The sequence below is a fragment of the Mycteria americana genome, chromosome 24 (genome assembly GCF_035582795.1).
Source record: "Mycteria americana isolate JAX WOST 10 ecotype Jacksonville Zoo and Gardens chromosome 24, USCA_MyAme_1.0, whole genome shotgun sequence".
Taxonomy (NCBI): Eukaryota; Metazoa; Chordata; class Aves; order Ciconiiformes; family Ciconiidae; genus Mycteria; species Mycteria americana.
This window is the reverse complement of record NC_134388.1, coordinates 6,587,920-6,597,619: the sequence shown is the minus strand read 5'-3', so window position 1 is coordinate 6,597,619 and position 9,700 is coordinate 6,587,920.

The following is a 9,700-nucleotide window of genomic DNA, read 5'->3' as shown; positions in this document are numbered from 1 at the left end:
CCCACTGGGGAAGAGAGAGGCAGCCAAGAGAGACAGCCCAAGGACAAGAGGCATGATAGAGAAGGAAGAGGCAGGGTACAGGACAGTTGTTTGGGAGAAGGGGAATCCCATGCACTTGTCACGCGCAAAGGGCTGACTGCTTTACAGGAGCTTCACCTTAACATCCCATTCTGCACAAAGAAGTGGTATTCCTTGTTGCCAACTGTAGGCATTTGGCTCTGCCGCACATCCTGAACAGTGGGAATATAAGAGCCCTCAGCTATCCACTCCAGATTGGACAGAAAACCACAGGGAGCCATGGTACAAGGAAGCAGTCTGTCCCTTCAACCCGCAGGGCCATGCCACATGTCTACATCATATGTTTGGCTCATTCTCAAGCCACATTCCCCTCATCCTCCACAGTGTACATGCTAGCTTGCTTCCAGTTCTCTTCTGGAGCAGACAACTAGGTTCCTCCAGCAAAGAGGCAAATGCATTCCCAGAGAGACAGTGTGGAGGCAGATAGCACCAAACTTGACTTTCTCTGTCTGTAGCCAGTGTTAGCATTGCCCAGCAAGCTTCATGCCTTCAATTGCCCCCCCTTCGCATGCATCTTTACATCATCTCCCAAAGCAGGCATACACTCATGCCACTGAATGTTACAGTATAAATACAGCATCCTATAGGGCTATGACACCACCATTTCATTCTTTCTTGCAGATTTCAACAGAAGAAAAAAAAATATTACTAAAGTCAAAGCCCTGTGTGTTTTCTGACCATAGGTTACACAGGGTGCAGAAGAGATCTAGACCTATTGCTGTGCCATGTGGATACAACCAGTCCATTCCAGAAGGCAATATCCCCAAAAAGCTTGGACACAAGTCAGCTTGCATCAACTGGCTTAGAAGCAAAGGCTTTGGTCCTGGTTCAAGCCACAGACAATATGGACAGCCAGAACACTGACCCTCACTGTAAGCAAGATGACAACAGCACCTCGCACAGCAAGGTCTTGTGGCTAGGCTGTAAGGCACTACTGCAATACCTGATTTTATCTCAGATCTCTGCCAGTCCATAAAAGGGTAAAGTCAATCTGTAGCAATAAAGGAAACGGAACTGGGAGTACAACTCCTGTCCCCATGCTTTAACCATATCACCACCCTTTCTTCCCACAAGCCCCTGTAGCCTGTGATAACATCCAACCACTGTGTTACTGAGGCACAAACCCCACAGAGTCAACCCTAATTTTGGTGTGTCAGGAAAGAAATCACACGCAAAGATTCAAGAGGTTTTTGTGCCTGGTTGTACTGGAAAACAGGAGTGAAAGATGTAGGCATCAGTTCATTGGCAACCCATAAAATCGGAGATGTTTCAGTGCTGCATACTACAGTAGTGGCCAAATGCCCTGGTGACAATCATCCTCCTGTGCAAGGTGCTGTATGTGCATGCAGTAGAATCAGTCCTCACTGTGAAATGCTAAACAAACATGGCTAAAGGCAATAGAAGCATGGACTTGCTCAAGGCTGCACAATGGTGAAGCTGGGAGAACCACCTCAGCATCCAGAGCAGCATTTCTGGCACTCGTCAGCCGGTGGCTCTCCTCACATGCAGTCAGGCACACATGCCCCCCAGGTACTTCCAGCTGGTACTTTGGGGGACCTCCTCCCTCTATCACATCTGCTACCCCATGGCTCCTCTTGATTCTCCTCCATCCTGCCTGGCTGTCATTCAACAGAAAACCAGCACCTTTCGCTCAGTGCAACTCACCAAGAAGCAGCAATTTCAGCTCCTGCCAGACTCATCTCTTCTCCCTCAGTATTTTGTTGATTTTGCTGTTGATCAGAATGACAGCTTTATCCTCCTCTAATAGGAAACACAGGTAAACGTGGCAGCAGCAGAAGCACTGGGCCACAGAGGCTGGGGGGGCAGGATTCAGGGAGAAGGTGGCTGCAGCAGCTCAGCTCTTCAGAGCAGAGCACAGTTTGAGGAAAGCTCCAGCTTCATCCCTCCCTGCTCCACCCTCCAGCCCTCTGCATCCCACTGTGGCTGGACTCAGGCAGGTGACAGTCAGGGAAATCCTGATGAGCCCTCTGTCACACACAGCCGTTCATCAAGACACATTGAGTCATTCAGGTCTTTTTAGTCAAGTTGGCAGCAAAGAGAAGAACCACACATTCCCACCACAGCCTTGACAGTCGGCAAACATTTTCTTCCTACATTTCGTGGTTTAAGACAAAAAAAGGAGACACCCACGTCTTCTAGAATAGAGCTTGAAAATAGTACATCTGAAGGAAATTAATCTGGAGGTTTGGCAAGTGACCTAGCAAGAGAATGAGAACAAACATTTCTGTCAGGTCCTTAGGATTTCATTGACAAAAATAAAAGAGACAAGGAAAAACCTACTCTGCCAGGTCCCACTATGTTTTCAAGTTAACAACAGTTCCTCCAGAAAAACAATTTCACTATGTCCGTCACCACAGTTCTGCCCTGTATGACAGAAGTGCCAATCAAGTCCTAGTTACAAAAATGGCTAAGCCTGCCAGGCTGCACTTTCCCATGCCCTGCACAACCGCTCATCCACAAGCCATGCAGGGAAAAACCTCACGTTCTGAGAAACACCGCATCCTTCCCTGGCCCAGGTGGGGGGATTCACAAGCAATAGAGATGAACAGTGAACCCCTACCCCCAGCTCAGAAAGAACAACCATAAGGAAAAAACAGGTTCTTGCTTCCTCATCTGACACCTTTCACACTTCCACCAGTGTCCCAAGGAGGGGAGGGAAATGGAATCTGGCATCTACAGATTCAGGCTCTTAAAAACAGAGCCACCCAGTCCAAGAGGCAAGAAAGCTCCTCTCCATTGTTGTGAGCCAGTGCTTTCAGTTCACCCATGCATACCAAGGCCCCCTGCCATAAGAGGAGCTACTCACCCATGAGAGCTGGGCAGTGCAGAAGCCCTGCTGCTGAGTGCGCAGAGCAAGAACCAGATCCAACAGTGCAGGCACTCCCTCCCTCATCACAGGTACTCAGGGTTAACCTGCTGCTCACTGGCATACCCTGAACTACATCAGTCTGATTGAATTAATCTTAATTGGTGATGGCATCTGCACATCGGCAAACCAGCTGATCTGAAAGACCCCTGAAAGAGCACACTCTTGTCCACCAGCTGCAAGTGCAGGGCATGCAATCTAGGCTTAATGGCCATCAGCCAGCTTCTGTGTTCATATGATGGAAGTGAAACACAGGCAAGTACAAGTGAATGCAGAGAACCTTGTCCTCTCCTGAATTTTGAAAGCAAGAAACAAAGCCAGAAACTTTTCATGTGAAAACTTCAGATCACAGAAGCGCAGGCTCTTCCTACCAGTAAAAAGTGACAATAAACCTCTTCTCTACAGAATCACAGGGGAAAAAGCCAGAAAAAAGCTTTTTTGAGAGGGCCTTTCCCCAGACACAGCACATGCACAGTGCAGCCACACTGAAGTGAGAATGAAGGAGTCTGTACAGTCCCCATCTGCCACCTGGCCATCTTTCACAGCAAGGTAACTGCTGCTGATAGCGGAAGGCGAGGGACGGAGTGTGATGGACAGTGAATGGCGAACATACTGTATTTTACACAGACAAAGGGCATTCCAAGACCTATAACTTTGAGGCTTGTCTTCGAACAAGTATGAAAATACTAACTCCACTTGCTTTTTTGTCCCCACGGAGATTTCCAAACATACTGGTTTTGACTGGGGTTCCAGGTGAGACATTAGCAAAATTTCATAGTCTATCCAAGTCTAACGCAGGGCAGGGAGGAGAGGAGGAGTTTTATAATAATTATCTATTTATATGGATTTCCTGTGCTGTAAGCAGGCCTGGTTTCTCTGCTCTCTTTGCTGCAATAACCACTCCCACCAAACCACTGGAGGTTCAGGACCTCAGAGCTGTGAGGCACAGGAACCCCAGTGAGTGTCGTGCTGCAATGACACCGCCAGACTCAGGGGCAAATCTGACCCTGCACCTGCAGAACAAACACCTCACTTGCTCTCCTTGATGCCACATTTACTTTGGTCTTAACTATGACTGCACGCTTTGGGGCTTACAGCTGGGGAATGAGAGACCCAGCTCTCCCGACAAAGAACAACAGAACTTGAGTCTTCAGAGATGAGATGAATTTGACAGGAGTCTGCCCAGCTGAGGTGTGGAGCTTGATTCATATCCAAGCAGTGGGGATGTGCCAGTAACAGAAAAAGAAGTCAGACAGCTGAAGACATTTAAGCAACTGTTGGAAAAAAACAGGGTAAAATCTGACTCTCTATTATTAGAGGTACCCAGGTAGTTTTGTAGCACATAGAGGTTTTGAACTTGATGGTATTTGCATTCTTCTAACTGCATAGAAAAGAGAGAAGGGAAGGGGAAAAAAAAAAATCTGTTTAAAGCACAGGAGTCCAACATATTTCTTGAGATTAGAACAGAAAAATGAAATTCTAAAATCAAAGACTAGGGACAAAGTTTACAAAACTACTGATAAGAACGTCTGTCTTTTTGAATCCAAACTTGTTTTTTGATCTGCAAGTTTTGATCAAGTCCAATTTCATCAACCAGCTCCTGTTCTTAAACCATTTTAAGCCTATAGGTATGCTTCAGTTTGCAGGTTACAACAAACGTTTCCTGACTATAGAAACACAATCTCCGAAGTTTTTGAAAAGCAGCAGCCAGATTGAAGTTTTTGTGTTAAAACCCCTAATGGGTTTTATTTTTCAAGATGTACTTCTGGGGAGCGTTTGCCTTTCATTATGTTCACCTTTGCATAAGGGTGACTTGTTAGAACCTGTATAATATCTGCGGCAGCGCTGGATACAAAACACTAGGCCAAAGATTTTAAGATTCCAAGTACTTTCCAAACCTAGTAATTCAAAACATCTTAAAGCCCCCCAGGTAATTCAAGTGACTGAGAAAAGCTACAACTGATCAAAGCTGTCAGTGATTTTTGCTGCGGATGATGATGTTGCACAAGGAGAGCCCGTTTATGCTGTGGGTTTTATATGCACACAGTGCCCTCTTTGGGTTAGCAACAGCCCGTGTTCTTCAAGGTTCTGTCTCTAAACAACTTCTGAATCGATCCAAAAAAACTTACCTCTAAAAAACCTTTTTCAACAAGGCATAAGATTGCAGTTTGGAAGTAAATTCGTGGCTAAGCTGAGAAAAGCACCTCTTTCCCCTAGGGTTCTTCACATTTAATCTGCTCTGAATCAAGTGTTGCAAAGCTGACATCGAGCTGAGACTTCTTTTCTAATCAGGCTGCCAAATCCTTTCCAGAAGAATTCCAAGGATGTTCTCATCCTACATCGCCTCTACTTTGCAAGGAGCCTCAATGAAGCTATGAGCTGTTTGCAGTATTAGAGATTGAAGGTCGGAGCCACTGGGAGGGAGTATACAAACCAGCATAGCAGGAGAGACCTGCCTTTTGGATGCTTCATACAAACACCATTTATTTCCATGGCCAGGAGCTGTAGATACACACCTGAGATGAAGGCAGGAGCAATTCTGGGAGCAGTGCATAGGAGTGGCCAGTGACAACAGGCCATAGCACCTGACTGGGCATGCAGAACAGCCCCCAGGCTGCATCTGTAGTCCCTGCTGAGCCACATCTTCGCCCATCTCGGGAGCTAGGTTACCCAGAAGCTTTCACACAGCCCAAATGCCGAGTCTGGTCATACAGTCCAATATGGGAGCCACAAAAACACTTCAGAAGGCATGAGTTCTCAACCCAAGATGATACCGATGTTACAAAAATTGCTTGCAGAGGCTTAAATTCCTCATTGGACTGCATCACAGAAGATAAAACAGCTCAAAGACAACTATACTGAACTGGTATGCCTGAGGAAAGTACACAGATGAGTTCATTTTAGAAACTGCTAATGGTGCTAGCTTTTGCTGGGAAGCTACGGAGATATCATGGACAGGAGCCCACACATACAATTTATTTTCAGCTAGTTTTACAACCCAGAGAAAAGGAAGGAAGAAGATTTTGTCCAAGGTGGTTTATGGAAACCTTCATTTCCATCGTGACTGTTTCCCATCAGTTCTTATAGCTTTTTTTTTTGCAGGGACACATACACTATAAAAGTACTTTCTCCACCTGCATTCCAAAGCACTACCTTCAGAAACAGGTAATTGCAGTATTTATTTAAATGCCTCCACACCAGAAGAGATTGGCTTCTGCAATGGAGGGACTCGTGATTTCCATGTTCTATCCTTGAGCTATCTGGAGCTTACCAGAGTGGCTGCTAGGTATGATAAAAGTAGGCAATGAAATGGGAGGCAGGACCCAGCAGCCTTCAGAGGACAGATGTGCTGCAGAGGAAAACAAAAACATAAATTAGAGGCAGAGAGTGCTGGATGGACAGCCCTCCCTGACCCTGGGGTCCAGGAAGTCACTGCTTGACAGTAACATTGCATCAACAAACAGCTGCCATTCAAACAAGCCAAGCTGGTACCGTGCCTCTGACCTGCATGCCATAGACTGCAGAGCCCTGCATAAGGCAACGTGGGGTCAGGTTAGATGCGGAAGAGAAAGCTGAAGCGAAAGGAGGGAGGCATTATATTCCTGCTTTATAGATTTCATATGACTTTTTATTCTTCTCATGCTGGACAGATGCTTCCCTAGCTTTCCCAAGAGAGCAAATGTAATGCTCGAAGAAGAGAGTTTTCTCCTGCTATGAGGATGATGGCTGTCCAAGGACAAGATGAATCCCAAATTCTGTCTTCTTTGCCCTCTTCTTCTGCATGGGATTTTTTAATATGAAAAAGATGGAAATTGATTTCCTTAGCATCTGGGTCCACCTACATACACAATCCCAAGGACCTGTTCTGGTGTTGGCAGTGACGTCTAACGGCCAGGTTTGAAGTGACTCGCAGCACTAACAAAACCCTGGTCCCTGGGCCAGCACACCTTACCAGAAAGCTCACCTGGCCCACAGCCCAGTTCTGACTGCCCTCTTTTCCCAAGAGTCCCTCGAGAGCAGACTGCAGGCAAAAGGCATTGTCCAGGCAGCAGCAGGCTGCTCCACGCCACAGTCCCTCCTGGGTGCCCAAGACTTCTCCTTGCAGGATGGGGTACTTCCTGCACAGGACAAAGGAGCCGAGGGCCTCTCACCTCCAGCTGCTGAGGTAGAGGCTAGGAGCTCACTGTCTTGCTGGAAATGGTTTACTCAGGCTGTGTTTGAGGGGCCCTTGGGAAAGACAGCAACTGTGAGCAAGCTGTGTGGACTGTTCTATCAGGTGCTGCTCCCAGCTGCCTCTTTCCCTGGGCCACTCCAAGACAGGCAGGGACCCAACCTCCTGCATATATGCTGAACAATCTGCAATGCTTCAGAGACAGCACCCGTACTGCACACCCGCAGCAAGTATGGGCAATTTGCACATGTATCACGGCTGGAGGCTGCAAAAGGCCAAACCACAAGGCCCTCTCACAGTCAGTTGGCAAGACTGGGCATTAGTTTGAAGACTTTACCTTCTTCCTTGAAGAGTCTGAATCTGTCACTACACTTTATTTAAATAGAGCACATTATACTCGCTTTGCAAAGAAGGCACAACACATGGCCCACATGGAGCTGAAGGAAATAAACAACAAACCAAACACTTCTTTCAGCTACTATCTCATGCTTTCCAGCTGGTGAGAACACAGAGCTACTGAGAAAAGCCATGTACATTCACCCTTGATTAGAAAACAGCAATGACACAAATACCTGCCAGTATTATGGCCAACCAGATTGGAGTGACCTTCCTGGTTCAAGATGAAACGCAGCATCTTGGGCTGTCCAGTACCTGCAACTTCACCATGAAATGACACAGAAGGGAGCAGAACATCCTTGGTTGCAGCTTCCTGAAAACACAGGAAACCTCGCACAGAAGAAGTTTGACATCTCTACCCACTCCCAGCTGATTTAATCTGAAATTCCTGGGGACCAATCCTAGGGAAGGAGAATTAAATTCCAGGAAGCCCATTCCAGGAAATCCCTTTGTGAAAGCTTTCACAATCATCCATCCCTGGACTCCTAAAGGGATAAATTTAAGCAGTGTTTCATACTTCAGTCCATGTTGCTAACAAACAAGACTGGAAGCAGGTCTGGTCCCACCAACATTTCTGCTATTGGCAATGGATATCCTGCAAGAAATGTGCCTGAAATGGGCTGACACTACAGCAAGAGGCAGCAGCGAATACTGACAACTTCACTTAGCAATTCTACTCCAAAATCCTGCAAAATTTTAAGTCAAGGTGCCACCATTGCATTCCTACATCTTAAAACCCTAGTCAGCCACTGTTCACACTTCAGTTCAGAATTATTAGTACAGTGTGTTATATATAGTTATTGCATATTATACCTTATATTTACCAAAACACACTTTGTTTCTATGCCTCAGAGTCCTGGTTTTCTGAGCAGGGACAACATTGCTAGCTAGGAGGGAAGAGTGTGCTTCAATCAGATGCAGGTCCCGCAGGGAGCAGAAGTAGTTAAGCCAACCAGAAGGAGGTGGAGAGGAGCGACAGGAGTGAAGAAATGCATGCATGACCACTACGGCTTTTAGGAACAAAATTTATTCCAATTTCAAACAGAGAATTTATTTCAGGAGAAAGATATGAAAATCAATTTCCATCAGATATTTCTGTAATAAGGGTTGTTGCCCAGCAGTCAGAGTGGGATCATTCCAAGAAACAATCACACTCCTGGACTGGAATGAGACAGTTTGGAGCCTGAATAGATCCTGACACTGGGCATCTTATTCAGAAACTCCTTTACCCTACCCTCTTCCCTCCCCCCACCCCAACACGCACAACAATACATGCATTGCAAATGACAAGGTTTAAAAACAGCATTTTATATAGTATCTTTTTAAATAGGATAATGTTTAAATTGTCTTAAATCAGGATCCTATAATATACAAGTATAACCAAATAATTTCCACCACATTGGCACTTGTAAAGAGTCTCTGGCACTACTAAAGAAGGGGCATTGGCACAAACCATACTCTTATAAAACTGGGTGCTGCATAACACACTTTATCTCTGCTGGACTTTAACAACCTGGGCTCTGTACAGTACAAGACAATGGTCAGCACACTCCGGAAGTTCTTTTTTTTTTTTTTTTTTTTTTTAACCAATAAAACACATGAAGAAAAACCATAGTTGAACACAAGGCCAACATTGCTAGGAAGCAACAACAAAAGACCAAAGAATCCAACTCCGGGAGAAGGGGAGACAGGCAGAAAGGGCAGGCGCTATCTGACACGCTGAAGCAGTAAGGGGCTGTTGCTCACCAGGTAGCCAATCCACACAGAATGGTGCAAAGAAATGGGATGGTCCTCTCCTCACTGACTTCAAGTTTCAAACTGGTTCAAAGTATGTTGGTTTCTTCAGCAGAACAAAGATAAAAAGTGCACAAGGAGCAGAGGTTAGCCAAGAGACCACTTCCTCAGACTCAAGATTCTAGATTCTCTACCAGAACCCAATTCTACCTCTTTTCTGAAGGTCAATCTGTTGCCTTAACCTGCAGAAAGTTCTGACTGGCTTCACTTTCAGAAAAGATGATATAGGCAAATTTGGTTTAAGGTTTGGCACTTTTGCTAGGGCAGGCATTTGCCAAAGGGCCAGCCAGAGACACGAACCAGTTCTGCAGGAACGCTTCACTGGCCAAGCTGGAGGCACACAAGCTACTTGCTTGCTAAGAAAAGCATGTGCT